The sequence below is a fragment of the Rutidosis leptorrhynchoides genome, chromosome 1 (assembly GCF_046630445.1).
Source record: "Rutidosis leptorrhynchoides isolate AG116_Rl617_1_P2 chromosome 1, CSIRO_AGI_Rlap_v1, whole genome shotgun sequence".
Classification (NCBI taxonomy): domain Eukaryota; kingdom Viridiplantae; phylum Streptophyta; class Magnoliopsida; order Asterales; family Asteraceae; genus Rutidosis; species Rutidosis leptorrhynchoides.
Window position 1 is genome coordinate 346,322,465 of NC_092333.1, and position 17,180 is coordinate 346,339,644.

Genomic DNA, 17,180 nt, shown 5'->3' on the forward strand with positions numbered 1-17,180 from the left:
GGAAGAACAAAGAAGTTGATGGGTGTTTAAGTGAATTGCACTACCTATAATTGTTCTATATTGTTGTATAGCGAATTGGATGTTGACTCTTAACAATATCAGACATGAATCTGACATCTACGAAAGCTGTAAAGAAAAGAATGTAAAGCAAAAATATTAAACTCACAAGTTGGTACTACTGAAGTTGATGTCTAACAAATTTTTGGTTGTATTGTAAACTGAATCATACTGGCATCGAGATTGAAGGCAGAAAACAAAATATGAAAGTGATGGAAAACAAATTTAGATTCCTCAGATTTTATATATACAATTATTATTAATAAATATATTAACTAAATAAAATAATATTTTAAATTATATTTCGAATTGATATTTATATTTATTTCTTAAATATATATGTATCTATTTACAAATAGTTGTTCGTGAATCGCTGAGAGCAGTCGAAGGTCAATTGAATATATGAACATCGTTTCAAAATTTTTCTAGACTCAACAATACATACTTTGCTTATCGTATCGAAATCATATAAAGATTAAGTTTAAATTTAGTCGGAAATTCACGGGTCATCACAGTACCTACCCGTTAAAGAAATTTCATCCCGAAATTTGAGTGAGGTGGTCATGGTTAACAATAAAAATATTTTCATGACGAATATGAGTTGATAAATAGAGTTTTATCATTATTGAATAATAATGATAAAATGATTCTATTATTCTAAGAATACGAGTGAAGCTATCGCAAAAGAGAGAAATAGGAAAGTAAAGATTCATCTTAACTTTTGACAGAATCAGGGTTGAATTCCGGAATTCAAGGGATTTGAAGAAAATCTTCGAAATCTAAAAGATTTGATTCTTCGGCGAATAAGGAGATTAAGATCTCTATAATTAAATACGGTGATCTGCCTCGATTACTTTATCTGATATTTCCATTATAAATTAAACTCCTCCGTTCCATTATTCTCACCATCCCTGTACTTTTTTTCTTAGTTCATACATCCAAAAGATTGTGAAAATGCTTAATCCAGTTCTAATCCTTAATATCTTCTTGATTTTCGTATCAATCACTCTTCTTTTTTTTTTTTTTTTTTCAACTACCACCAGAGGAATCTATTCCTTTCTACTATTACCTGGGAGTGATATTATTCTTAACTATACCGTGTCTTTATATTGCTATTCGTATTAATATCCACGGTTTGTAACTTCTGTGTTGTTATTGGGTTTTATATCTTCCCTTATATTTCAATGTCCCTGCTTCTGTCTCCTATAATTATTGTCATCCACAGTTAATGCGCTCTCTTATTTGCTACGATATATACCCCCTTTCTATTTCGGAGCTCCATGCTTTGGTTTACTTTTCGCAAGTAACGGTCCAGAATTCATAGGTATGGAGTTTCGAATTATCATAATATACAAGGTAGAAAGGAAAGGTAGTAGCACGATTTGTTTTGTCAAATTACCAGATTCACTGAGAATAGAATTATCAAGGATATACTTTCTTGATATATTCAGAAGTTAAGCAGAATTTATGTAACATGGCACGTGATGACGATATGATCTGTGAATCATCACGTTCCGTTAGAAACTCATCATGACTTACTGTAATATAATCACGTTGATCAAGTGTCATTATATTATACTAATTCATGCATCAATTCCTTTACATTTCTCCAGGATTTATTCATAAATTAAACTTAGATTTTTCAGAAGTTTCCAATATAATGAAACACAGGAAGCACGAACAGGTATATAATTTCGGACGAGAATATTTATAAAAATATCCTCAGAAATATCGAAGATATTGATGATGATATTTTGGAATTTCTAAGTTCGATGGTTGATGGAGAAAGAGTTTCCGCAAGATTTTAACATGACTTCGGAGCAAGATATTCTCTAAAGATTTCAACGGATCCAGAATTGCCTGGATTCTTTGAATATAGGGTATGGTCCTTGTATTTGTCCTTGTCTCCTTCGTGGTTAGCTCAATCCGTTTTTCAGTTCCAACTTTTCTGAGCTTTTCCAACATACTATTCTTTATCATCAAACTCCCGATGATTAAGGTCGTTTACAGTTTTTGTTGCTTCATTCAACTTTTCAACATTCAGAGTATTAATTCGCAGACTGGGTGCTTTTTAGAATTTTAGAATGAAAAATCATAGTTCGAAGAGATAAATGTTATATGTATACATATAACTGTTGATGTAGAACCGTTGCGAGATTTAAAATACTGATTTGCTGATTTCCGGTAAGGCAATTCTTGTTACAAAACGAGGATGAGTATATGATAGGGTATTTATGAATAAATATAGTGATTTATCGAAGTGACTTACGCCAAAGAGTAGTGAAGTTGCTAGTACGTTTACTGTTAATGTGGTGGGATATAAACAGTTCCCCGATAACGAATGCGAAAAGACAATGTATGTATCAAGGTTATAATGAAGTTGTTTCGAACGAAAAGTCGAAGTTGACTTGCTGGAGCTGTAACAAAATTTGCTACTTTGAAAGGGATTACCAAGTTATTTTGGGTAATAATAACACTAAGGAATTAGCACAACTATGTGTTAAATGTTTACTCAGTTTCGGAGAATTTTTCAGATGCATAACTAAATGCATCAATCTTTTCTCCCGTAGATGATGTGCGGTTGATTCATCCTATCGATTGAGGTGTTTTCAAGAATCATGAAAGGTTTGAACGCAGATTGTAATTATGATGATACGAATGGGGTTTAAAATGGAATCAAGTGGCAAACTTGAAGAATTGTTTAGTTTCATATGTTATAATCAATATTTTAATTCATTTTAATTGTCCAGTGTTGGTAGTCCACAGTCGATAGTCCACAGTTGACAGTCCAATAATTCATATATATAGTTTAATATATAATATTCGAATTAATTAATACGTGTCGTGACCCGTATACGTCTCAGACTCGATCACAACTCAAACTATATATATTATTGTAGAATCAACCTCAACCCTGTATAGAGAACTCGATCATTACTGCATATAGAGTGTCTATGGTGATTCCAAATAATATATATAGATGCGTCGATATGATATGTCAAAACCTTGAATACGTGTCCCGATATTTAAAGTGCGTAAAATAAATAACAGAAATTAAATAACGATAAATAAAGTGCGTAAAGTAAATAACAGAAATTAAATAACAACAAATAAAATTGCGAGAATTAAATTGCGATAAAATAAATTGTGATATTTAAATTGCGATAATTAAAATGTAATACGGAATTAACAGTTAGCTAGGAACAGTTAGCTAAGATTTTGTTAGCGTGGATTCTTAACAAAATTTCATATTGTTAATTAGTGTGTTTCTAATCAATTTTTATTGTGTCCATTTTTTCTTCATTATGCCACTTGTTGGATTCTGATATGTCAAAATCCTAATATGAAATTTGAATTTGAATGAAAATAGTTATTCTTTGGTGAACGGATACGTATATCGGTGGATGTAAGTAGGATAGTATATGACTGTTGAAACAGATTCGAAGAATGTACAATGTAACTATTTAATGTGAAATTTAAATATTCCTCAGGTATTACCTACCCGTTAAAATATTTTCACCATTAACAGTTTGTACAAGAGAATTTTTAATTACAATCTTTATAAAAACATATATACATATATATTTTCTTCAGATGTATTCGTGGATTTAATGAGTTAATATAATATTAAACTCATTTGCTTTTCGGTTGGAACTAGAATAAATAATCTTTAAACCTTTAGAGATTACATATTCGACATGTCGAACGAAGATCATACCCAAAGTACAGATGATAATATTGGAGCATGGATTGTTGATGGTACTGGTGTTGTTATTGATTGTACTGTTGGTGCCGGTGATGTTGCTGAAGCTGGTACATTTTGCACCATATTCTCCGAATTGATTATTCGAGCGCGAAGTTCGTTGACTTATTACTCCAGAATGATTGTCGGTCGGAGCGAGCGGATGAATAAGGTTCAGAATTGTGGATAGAATATGATCTTATCGAGTTACCCTGGAAATGAGACTGAAAATGGTGTCTCGAGCAGGTTCGCCGGTAAACGCTTCAGATTCATTGTCAAGAGGTGAATTCGGTTGATGGAAGGGATTGCCTTCTGCGCGTTTCCATTAATTAAGTCAACTACGAACTCATCAGATGAAGTGATAATGGCTGATTGGTTGATTCATACCGATGACGCTGTTTTCGGAGCTTAGGTGAACATCTATGTCGGAATAGTTGTCGGAATAACTATCGGAATAGCTATCAGAATCTGAGGGACTCGAACTGGTTACAGGATTTATCTCGTACGATCAGATGAAGGATTTTCGATAAGAAATAGATTATAGGATGTAGATTAGTACCCTGCAATACATAATTTACATATGCATATATAATACTAAAATCCCATAAGTTACGGAGGAATCTACGGGAGTTGTCAGACAAAGTTACAGTAACAGATACGCTAAGATATGAATTTTGTCTATACACTATTCATGCAGTCAATGCAGTAAAACGTGTCTAGACTAAGAATGATAAGCAAGTGATTCTCTAAGAATGATAAGCAGGTAATTTTTGACACAAAATGATAAGCAAAACTTTTGACATGCAGACACGGTCGAAGTACAGACTCACTAATGCATCCTAACAACTTATCAGTTAGACACACTAATGCAGACATGGTTCGCTAAGACCACCGCTCTGATACCAACTGAAAGGACCCGTCCTAATCCATCCGGACGAAGTCCATATTGATTTTAAACGATTCACAACAGTTGATTACATCGCGAGGTATTTGACCTCTATATGATACATTTTACAAACATTGCATTCGTTTTTAAAAGACAAACTTGCTTTACATCGTAATTTGACAGCATGCATACCATTTCATAATATATCCAACTTTAATTGACTTAATAATAATCTTGATGAACTCGACGACTCGAATGCAACGTCTTTTGAAATATGCCATGAATGACTCCCAGTAATATCTTTAAAATGAGCAAATGCACAGCGGAAGATTTCTTTCATACCTGAGAATAAACATGCTTAAAAATGTCAACTAAAAGGTTGGTGAGTTCATTAGTTTAACATAAATAATCATTTCATAATTTTAATAGACCACAAGATTTCATATTTCCATTTCTCATAAACATACGTCCCATGCATAGAGACAAAAATATCATTCATATGGATTGAACACCTGGTAACCGACATTCACAATATGTATATAAGAATATCCCCATCATTCCGGGATCCTCCTTCGGACATGATATAAATTTCGAGGTACTAAAGCATCCGGTACTTTGGATGGGGCTTGTTGGGCCCGATAGATCTATCTTTAGAGTTCGCGTCAATTAGGGTGTCTGTTCCCTAATTCTTAGATTACCAGACTTAATAAAAGGGGCATATTCCATTTTGATAATTCAACCATATAATGTAGTTTCGATTACTTGTGTCTATTTCGTAAAACATTTATAAAAATTGCGCATGTATTCTCAGCCCAAAAATGTAAAGAGTAAAAAGGGAACAAATGAAACTCACGCATATAAATATTGTAAAACAGTTAATAAAGCATTTGCATGTATTCTCAGCCCAAAAATGTAAAGAGTAAAAAGGGCAAATGAAACTCACGCATATAATTATTGTAAAACAGTTAATAAAGCATTTGCATGTATTCTCAGCCCCAAAAATGTAAAGAGTAAAAGAGGATCAATGAAACTCACCATACTGTATTTTGTAGTAAAAATACATCTGACGTCATTGAACAAGTGTAGGGTTGGTTTCGGATTCACGAACCTATATCATGTATATATATTAACACATATCTCATTTAACCAACTAAGTTTATTTATATTATATAATGTATTAAGATTAATATCTTTATATACATAGGATTATATTAAGATATGTTTTTATATAACTACTACTTTATTTGGTAAAATAATATTTAGAAAGTGGTAATATTTTTATAAAAATAAGGATACTAATAATAAATAATAATAGTGTTAGTAAAAAGGATGATTATAATATATAAAAATCTTGGTAATGATAATATTAATAATAATAATAATAATAATAATAATAATAATAATAATAATAATAATAATAATAATAATAATAATAATAATAATAATAATAATAATAATAATAATAATAATAACAATAATAATAATAATAATAATAATAATAATAATAATAATAATAATAATAATAATAATAATAATAATAACAAAGTAATAAAAAAGCTACCTATATGAAACAAGCTTTAAAAAAAAATTAGACGCCCATGCCAAGGCTCGAACTCGTGACCTCTCAATTAAACACCAAATACCCATAACCGTTCCACTGTTTCTATTTTCCTATTTTAATCTAACTTGTTAAATATATAACTCGTATTTTCTGTTTTCCATCTTCTTCCTCCTGCATCATCTTCATTATTATTCACTTCATCATTTACTCATTTTTACAGCCCTTCATCACAATATCATTATCATTTCACCAACGTATATCATCATCAACGTTGTTCGATCACCAAAGATAAGAATGCAAACGGACACAGTATCGTAGCAGTAACAACATCCTCCTACGTAAAAATTTCCATCGAAATCATCTTTGTCATCATTCGTATTCATTTTTCTACTATCATCAAATTCTTATCTAATTGTCATCATTATGATGATCAATAGAAACAAAGTGTAGCAACAGCAGCGATTTTATGATCTTGCAGTCTGGCCCACGTTTTACAACCTTACAATCCGGCCCAACAGAAAACCTAAACAGACTCACGGCCCAACATAAGAAATTCGTGACTTCTTTTGAGCTGGTATCGTGAAATAACCGATACATATGAATAAATAAAAAATCGTAGGCCCTCTTCACTCAAAGTATCTTGGTTTCCTTTTTCTTTAAAAGCAAGTGGGGTTTTTTTTTTTTTTGTCCAAATGATCATAAGCTTTACAAAAAGGAAAAGAAATAAAATAAGAAGGTGTCATTTTATGTACTCAATTGGGTCGACCATTCCATTTATTCCACTTGCATAAAATTTCTTTTGGGTGTCGGCCTCAAACAAAACGTGGAATCAACATCCACTTTATTATTAATTATCATCTTCACCATTTATTTATCAACATTCCATCGCCGTTCAATTAGTATACGGGAACAGAGGCAAACAAATAAAAACGCAGTAGGAAAGGGTGTTTACTTGGGCTTTTCAACAAAAAAAAAAAAATTATAGAACATACGAAGTTGTAAGGTTGTTTGTTGAAGGAATATTTATGACGATAGTAGCAAGCCGTTTTCATCTCCTTCTTTAATTAGCGATGGTCTCGGTGGTCCTATGGTGATTGAGGGTGGTTCTCCATGGTGGCGAAGGTGGTGAGTTAACAAAAATAATAAGGTGTTCATGGTGGTGGGTGTCGTGTTCTATTTTTGGAGTGGTAATGAATTTCTTGGTTGTCGAATTGATACAAAAACAAAAAGAAATCTATATATATGTATAGGTGAAGGAAAATGGTGTTTGTTCATTGTGGTTGCGGTGGCCGGTTGTGGTGGCCGGTTGTGGTGTAGATCAAGGTGGTCCGTGGTGATTACTCGGTGATCTCGTTCATTTATAAACTGGAATGTAGGGTGGCGTACCTTGGTTCAAATAGGAAAAATGAAGAAAGGCTAGAGCAAGGTGGTGTTAGAATGCCGGAGGTGATCATGGGTGGTTGAACCGTGATCATGATGATACCATGGTGTTGTAGTGGTTGAAGGTATTGAATGGGGTGGTTTAGAGACATATAGATGGTTGTTTATGACGTTTAACAGTCGTGATTCTTGAATGTTACAAGTGATGCTCGGTTGTACAAAGAATAGAAGTAAGGAAATATTAAGAAGAAAGTTTGAACAAAATAATGGTTAATGGGTAAACAGGAAGAACAAAGAAGTTGATGGGTGTTTGAGTGAATTGTACTACCTATAATTGTTCTATATTGTTGTATAGCGAATTGGATGTTGACTCTTAATAATATCAGACATGAATCTGACATCTACGAAAGCTGTAAAGAAAAGAATGTAAAGCAAAAATATTAAACTCACAAGTTGGTACTACTGAAGTTGATGTCTAACAAATTTTTGGTTGTATTGTAAACTGAATCCTACTGGCATCGAGATTGAAGGCAGAAAACAAAATATGAAAGTGATGGAAAACAAATTTAGATTCCTCAGATTTTATATATACAATTATTATTAATAAATATATTAACTAAATAAAATAATATTTTAAATTATATTTTGAATTGATATTTATATTTATTTCTTAAATATATATGTATCTATTTACAAATAGTTGTTCGTGAATCGCTGAGAGCAGTCGAAGGTTAATTGAATATATGAACATCGTTTCAAAATTTTTCTACACTCAACAATACATACTTTGCTTATCGTATCGAAATCATATAAAGATTAAGTTTAAATTTAGTCGGAAATTCCCGGGTCATCACAATATTCGATTTCGATAATTCAACCATAGAATATAGTTTCACGTACTTGTGTCTATTTTGTAAATCATTTATAAAACCTGCATGTATTCTCATCCCAAAAATATTAGATTTTAAAAGTGGGACTATAACTCACTTTCACAGATATTTCCTTCCTTGGAAATAAGACTTGGCCACGGATCGATTCACGAACCTATACAAATATGTACACATATATCAAAGTATGATGAAAATATAATTACAACTATTTTTATTATGTTTTAAAGATTTGAGTGTATTAAGTCAGCTGTCCTTGTTAGTAACCTACAACTAGTTGTCCACAGTCAGATGTACAGAAATAAATCGATATATATATAGTATCTTGAATCAATCCACGACCCAGTGTATACATGTCTCAGGCTAGATCACAACTCAAAGTATATATATTTTTGGAATCAACCTCAACCCTGTATAGCTAACTCCAACGTTACTGTATATAGAGTGTCTATGGTTGTTCCAAATAATATATATACATGGGTCGATATGATATGTCAAAACATTTGTATACGTGTCTATGGTATCCCAAGATTACATAATATATTAGAATACATGTATAATACAATATAAGTTAGCTAGGATATGATTTGTATAGATTTGTTAAACATTTCCCGTAGCTAAAAAGATCAAAAATATCCAATCTTGTTTTACCCATAACTTCTTCAATTTAAATCCGTTTTGAGTGAATCAAATTGCTATGGTTTCATATTGAACTCTAATTTAAGAATCCAAATACAAAAAGTATAGGTTTATAGTCGGAAATTTAAGTTACATGTCAATTACTAAAGAGGTAGTCATTTCCGTCGAAAGAACGACATCTTGATGACCATTTTGAAAAACATACTTTCACTTTGAGTTTAACCAAGATTTTTGGATATAGTTTCATGTTCATATGAAAAATCATTTTCCCAGAAGAACAACTTTTAAATCAAAGTTTATCATAGTTTTTAATTATCCAAACCAAAACATCCCCCGGTTTCACTACGACGGCGTATATCCGATTTTATGGTGTTCATCGTGTTTCCAGGTTTTAAATCATTAAGTTAGCATATCATATAGATATAGAACATGTGTTCAGTTGATTTTAAAAATCAAGTTAGAAGGATTAACTTTTGTTTGCGAACAAGTTTAGAATTAACTAAACTATGTTCTAGTGATTACAAGTTAAAACCTTCGAATAAGATAGCTTTATATGTATGAATCGAATGATGTTATGAACATCATTACTACCTCAAGTTTTCTGGATAAAACCACAGGAAATGAGAAAAATGGATCTAGCTTCAAAGGATCCTTGGATGGCTTGAAAGTTCTTGAAACAGAATCATGACACGAAAACAGTTCAAGTAAGATTTTTACTCGAAATAAGATTGTTATAGTTGTAGAAATTGAATCAAAGTTTGAATATGAATATTACCTTGAATTAGAAAGATAACCTACTATAAATAACAAAGGTTCCTTGATCTTAGATGATTACTTGGAATGGATTAGAAAGCTTGGATGTAAACTTGCAAACTTGGAAGTATTCTTGATTTTTATGAAACTATACTTATGGAATTTATGAAGAATAATTAGAAATTGAAGATGGAACTTGAGAGAGATCAATTAGATGAAGAAAATTGAAGAATGAAAGTGTTTGTAGGTGTTTTTGGTCGTTGGTATATGGATTAGATATAAAGCATATGTAATTGTTTTCATGTAAATAAGTCATGAATGATTACTAATATTTTTGTAATTTTATGAGATATTTCATGCTAGTTGCCAAATGATGGTTCCCACATGTGTTAGGTGACTCACATGGGCTGCTAAGAGCTGATCATTGGAGTGTATATACCAATACTACATACATCTAAAAGTTGTGTATTGTACGAGTACGAATACGGGTGCATACGAGTAGAATTGTTGATGAAACTGAATGAGGATGTAATTGTAAGCATTTTAGTTAAGTAGAAGTACTTTGATATGTGTCTTGAAGTCTTTCAAAAGTGTAAGAATACATATCAAAACACAACATGTATATACATTCTAATGGAGTCGTTAAGTCTTCGTTAGTCGTTACATGTAAGTGTTGTTTTGAAACCTTTAAGTTAACGATCTCAATTAATGTTGTTAACCCAATATTTATTATATCAAATTAGATGTTAAATTATTATATTATCATGATATTATGATGTATGAATATCTCTTAATATGATATATACATTAAAATATCGTTACAACGATAATCGTTACATATAAGTCTCGTTTCGTAATTCTTGGGTTAGTAGTCTTGTTTTTACATATGTAGTTCATTGTTAACACACTTAATGATATATTTAAATATCATTTTATCATGTTAAATATAGTGTATCAATATCTTAATTTGATACATATGTATTTAGTAGACGTTAGCATAACGATAATCGTTATATATATCATTTCGAGTTTCTTAACTTAGTAATCTCATTTCTTCTGTATATCACACATTGTTAATATAATTAGTGTGATACTTACTCATCATAATCTTATGTCAACCATATATATATGTCTATATATACCACAACATGTAGTTTTTACAATTTTGTAACGTTCGTGAATCGCCGGTCAACATGGGTGATCCATTGTCTATATGAAACTTATTTCATTTAATCAAGTCTTAACAAGTTTGATTGCTTAACACGTTGGAAACATTTAGTCATGTAAATATCAATCTCAATTAATATATATAAACATGGAAAAGTTCGGGTCACTACAGCACCTACCCGTTAAATAAATTTCGTCCCAAAATTTTAAGCTGTTGAAGGTGTTGACGAATCGTCTGGAAATAAATGCGGGTATTTCTTCTTCATCTGATCTTCACGCTCCCAGTTGAACTCGGGTCCTCTACGAGCATTCCATCGAATCTTAACAATCGGTATCTTGTTTTGCTTAAGTCTCTTAACCTCACGATCCATTATTTCGACGGGTTCTTCAATGAATTGAAGTTTTTCATTGATTTGGATTTCGTCCAACGGAATAGTGAGATCTTCTTTAGCAAAACATTTCTTCAAATTCGAGACGTGGAAAGTGTTATGTACAGCCGCGAGTTGTTGAGGTAGCTCTATTTGGTAAGCTACTGGTCTGACACGATCTATAATCTTAAATGGTCCAATGTACCTTGGATTTAGTTTCCCCCGTTTACCAAATAGAACAACGCCTTTCCAAGGTGAAACCTTAAGCATGACCATTTCTCCAATTTCAAACTCTATATCTTTTCTTTTACTGTCCACGTAGCTCTTTTATCGACTCTGGGCTGTTTTCAATCGTTGTTGAATTTGGATGATTTTCTCGGTAGTTTCTTGTATTATCTCCGGACTCGTAATCTGTCTATCCCCCACTTCATTCCAATAAATCAGAGACCTGTACTTTCTACCATAAAGTGCCTCAAATGGCGCCATCTCAATACTAGAATGATAACTGTTGTTGTAGGAAAATTCTGCTAACGGTAGGTGTCGATCCCAACTGTTTTCGAAATCAATAACACATGCTCGTAGCATGTCTTCAAGCGTTTGTATCGTCCTTTGGCTCTGCCCATCAGTTTGTGGATGATAGGCAGTACTCATGTCTAGAAGAGTCCCCAATGCTTGTTGCACCGTCTGCCAGAACCTTGAAACAAATCTACCATCCCTATCAGAGATAATAGAGACGGGTATTCCATGTCTGGAGACAACCTCCTTCAAATACAATCGTGCCAACTTCTCCATTTTGTCATCTCCTCTCATTGGCAGGAAGTGTGCTGACTTGGTAAGACTATCAACTATTACCCAAATAGTATCATAACCACTTGCAGTCTTTGGCAATTTAGTAATGAAATCAATGGTAATGTGTTCCCATTTCCATTCCGGGATTTCAGATTGTTGTAGTAGACCTGATGGTTTCTGATGTTCAGCTTTGACCTTAGAACACGTCAAACATTCTCCTACATATTTAGCAATATCGGCTTTCATACCCAGCCACCAAAAGTGTTTCTTGAGATCTATATACATCTTCCCCGCTCCGGGATGTATTGAATATCTGGTTTTATGTGCTTCTTTAAGTACCATTTCTCTCACATCTCCAAACCTTGGTACCCAAATTCTATCAGCCCTATATCGGGTTCCGTCTACCCGAATATTAAGATGTTTCTCTGATCCTTTGGGTATCTCATTCTTCAACTTTCCTTCTTTTACAACCCCCTGTTGCGCCTCCTTTATTTGAGTAGTAAGGTTAGTACGAATAATTATATTCATAGCTTTTACCCGTATAGGTTCTCTGTCCTTTCTACTCAAAGCGTCGGCTACCATATTCGCCTTCCCCGGGTGGTATCGAATCTCAAAATCATAATCATTCAACAGCTCAATCCACCTGCGTTGTCTCATATTCAGTTGCTTCTGATTAAATATATGTTGGAGACTTTTGTGCTCGGTATATATAATACTTTTGACCCCATATAAATAATGCCTCCAAGTCTTTAATGCAAAAACAACAGCACCTAATTCCAAATCATGAGTTGTATAATTTTGCTCGTGAATCTTCAATTGTCTAGACGCATAAGCAATCACCTTCGTTCGTTGCATTAATACATAACCGAGACCTTGCTTTGATGCGTTACAGTAAATCACAAAATCATCATTCCCTTCAGACAATGACAATATAGGTGCCGTAGTTAGCTTTTTCTTCAATAACTGAAACGCCTTCTCTTGTTCATCCTTCCATTCAAATTTCTTCCCTTTATACATTCTGCAGTCAAGGGTTTTGCTATTTTAGAGAAATCTTGGATGAATCTTCTGTAGTAACCAGCCAATCCTAAAATTGACGTATATTCTTCAGAGTTTTTGGGGTTTTCTACTTTTCAACGGTTTCGATTTTTGCCAGGTCCACCTGGATACCTTCTTTGTTCACTATGTGACCGAGGAATTGAACTTCTTCCAATCAAAATGCACACTTTGAAAACTTAGCGTACAGTTTTTCTTTCCTCAATACTTCTAGCACTTTTCTCAAATGTTCTTCGTGCTCTTTATCATTCTTTGAGTAAATAAGTATGTCATCGATGAAAACAATGAAAAATTTGTCAAGATATGGCCCACACACTCGGTTCATAAGGTCCATGAACACAGCTGGTGTGTTAGTCAATCCAAATGGCATAACCATAAACTCGTAATGACCATAACGCGTCCTAAAAGCAGTTTTTGAAATATCATCCTCCTTTACTTGCATTTGATGATATCCAGAACGTAAATCAATTTTCGAATAAACCGACGAGCCTTGTAGTTGATCAAATAAGTCGTCAATTCTCGACAGTGGATAACGGTTTTTGATGGTAAGTTTATTCAACTCTCTGTATTCAATACACAACCTAAATGTACCATCCTTCTTCTTGACAAACAAAACTGGAGCTCCCCATGGTGATGTGCTTGGTCGAATGAAACCACATTCTAATAGTTCTTGCAGTTGGCTTTGTAGTTCTTTCATCTCGCTGGGTGCGAGTCTGTAAGGAGCATGAGCTATTGGTGCAGCTCCTGGTACAAGATCTATTTGAAATTCAACAGATCGATGTGGAGGTAGTCCCGGTAATTCTTTCAAAAATACATCAGGAAATTCTTTTGCGACGGGAACATCATTGATGCTCTTTTCTTCAGTTTGTACTTTCTCGACGTGTGCTAGAACAGCATAGCAACCTTTTCTTATTAGTTTTTGTGCCTTCAAATTACTAATAAGATGTAGCTTCGTGTTGCCCTTTTCTCCGTACACCATTAAGGGTTCTCCTTCTTCTCGTACAATGCGAATTGCATTTTTGTAACATACGATCTCTGCTTTCATCTCCTTCAGCCAGTCCATGCCAACTATTACATCAAAACTCCCTAACTCTACTGGTATCAAATCAATCTTAAATATTTCGCTACCCAGTTTAATTTCTCGATTCTGACATATATAATCTGCTGAAATTAATTTACCGTTTGCTAATTCGAGTAAAAATTTACTATCCAACAGCGTCAATGGAGAACTTAATTTAGCACAAAAATCTCTACTCATATAGCTTCTATCCGCACCCAAATCAAATAAAACGTAAGCAGATTTATTGTCAATAAGAAACGTACCCGTAACAAGCTCCATGTCTTCCTGTGCCTCTGCCGCATTAATATTGAAAACTCTTCCGCGGCCTTGTCCATTCATGTTCTCCTGGTTCGGACAATTTCTAATAATGTGGCCCGGTTTTCCACATTTATAACAAACTACATTGGAATAACTTGCTCCGACACTACTTGCTTCGCCATTACTCGTTCTGACACCATTTGTTCCTGTCGTTCTGTTAACTCCTAGTCCGTAGACCTCACACTTCGCCGCGCTATGACCATTTCTTTTACACTTGTTGCAAAATTTGGTGCAAAACCCCGAGTGATACTTTTCACACCTTTGGCATAGCTGCTTCTGATTGTTGTTGTTGTTGCGGTTGTTATTGTTGTTGGGATGATTGTTGTAGTTGTTGTTGTTGTTGTTGTTGTTGTGCCATTTGTTGTAGTTGCGATTGATGTTGCGATTGTTGAGATAGTTGTTGTTGTTTTGGTGACTCTTATCACCGTTTTCCTCCCACTTTCTTTTGACTAACTTCACGTTGGCCTCTTCGGCCGCCTGTTCTTTAATTCTTCCCTCAATCTGGTTCACTAGTTTGTGAGCCATTCTACATGCCTTTTGTATGGAGGCAGGCTCGTGTGAACTTATATCTTCTTGGATTCTCTCCGATAACCCTTTCACAAATGTGTCGATCTTCTCTTCCTCATCTTCGAACGCTCTCGGACACAATAGGCACAATTCTGTGAATTGTCTTTCGTACGAAGTAATATCAAATCCCTGTGTTCGTAACCCTCTAAGTTCTGACTTGAGCTTATTGACCTCGGTTCTGGGACGGTACTTCTCATTCATCAAGTGCTTGAATGCTGACCACGGTAGCGCGTAAGCAGCATCTTGTCCCACTTGCTCTAGATAGGTATTCCACCATGTTAACGCAATACCTATGAAGGTATGCGTACCGTACTTCACTTTGTCTCCTTCAGCGCACTTACTTAATGCAAACACCGATTCAACATTCTCGGTCCACCGTTTTAATCCAATTGGTCCTTCGGTCGCATCAAATTCTGAAGGTTTGCAGGCAGTGAATTCCTTGTAGGAGCATCCTACACGATTTATTGCGCCGTTAGCTGTATTGCTAGATTCAGAGTTATTGTTGGTATATAGCGCGGCCTGTACTGCGGCTATGTTTGAAGTAAGAAAGGCACGAAATTCCTCTTCCCTCATATTCAAGGTGTGTCGAGTAGTCGGTGCCATTTTCTTCAAAATAGTCAAATGAAACAATTTAATCATACAGAATATTAAGAGTAGTCAATAGTATCTCGTAGCATAATATGAACTCATTTATAAAAGCTTTTTCTTCATATTAGCATTTTATAATTTTAAATTCGGGTACTACCTACTCGTTAAGTTCATACTTAGTAGCTAATATACAATTCAACTACTACAATTCCATATGAAAAACTGATTATAATAATATATCACATACAAATATTCTTCAAACTTACAACTTCGCTATATTACATATAACATGAAATATAGTACACTATGATACAAGACAGTTTTGAAGATAAATCTAGTTAATACGCAAGTTGTTCAGCAAAGGAAATAAATACACGTAATTCATAAGTCCAGAAACAAGTCATGCATTCTGGTTTTACTAAGACGACTTCCCATCCTTGGTTTTGTGGAAAATAATCGTTATGACCATTAGCTAGGCAGCATGTTGTAATATCGTTAAAAGGACAAGGGTTTCGTAATGTCCAACAGCCCCGTAATAGTCTAAAAACCTTGTTTCTCACCCCAACTACTGAATCCGTCACTTGTGGGAAAGTTTTATTTAAAAGCTGCAATCTGATGTTCTTTTTCTCACTTTGGTAAGAAGCGAACATCATTAACCCGTTAGCATAACATGCTTCTTTATGTTGCATGTTAGAAGCTCTTTCTAATTCATGAAATCCTATGTTGGGATATGTTGTGTCAAAATAGGTTTTTAACCCGTAGCGTAAAATTGCATTTGGGTTCCCCGTATTTAATGCTTTAATGAAAACACGGCGTAATTTAAAGTCTCCCCAATGTGATATACCCCACCTATCAAAGGAAAGCCTTTTATAAACTAAGGCATTTCTGGAAAGCCTTTCAAATGTTTGACAAGTTAATTTCGCCATAACTAAATGTGCTGATGAATTCTGACCGACTCTAGACAAGATTTCCTCAATCATATCCTCTGGTAGGTCTTCTAAAATATTCGGTTGTCTACCCTTAACATCCATTTTGTTTTTATACTGTAAAATAGACAAGGATTAGATTCGTAATAACAAACAATACAAGCAATTTTTACATAGAACATAAAAGTACAAGCACACTACAATACATTTATTACACAACATGCTCACACCCCTTTAATCTGAATCACTGGTTTCTTCTTCTTCGGTCTTGGTTCTTTTTCCTAATCTTCTAGGGATATATGATGTTCCTCTAATACGAGTCGTCGTTTTCCACATTGGTTTAGAAAAACCTGGTGGTTTAGAGGTTCCCGGGTTATTGTCACGATATTGAAAATACGGGTGTTGATGGTACATATAAAGTTCATCGGGGTCGGAATCA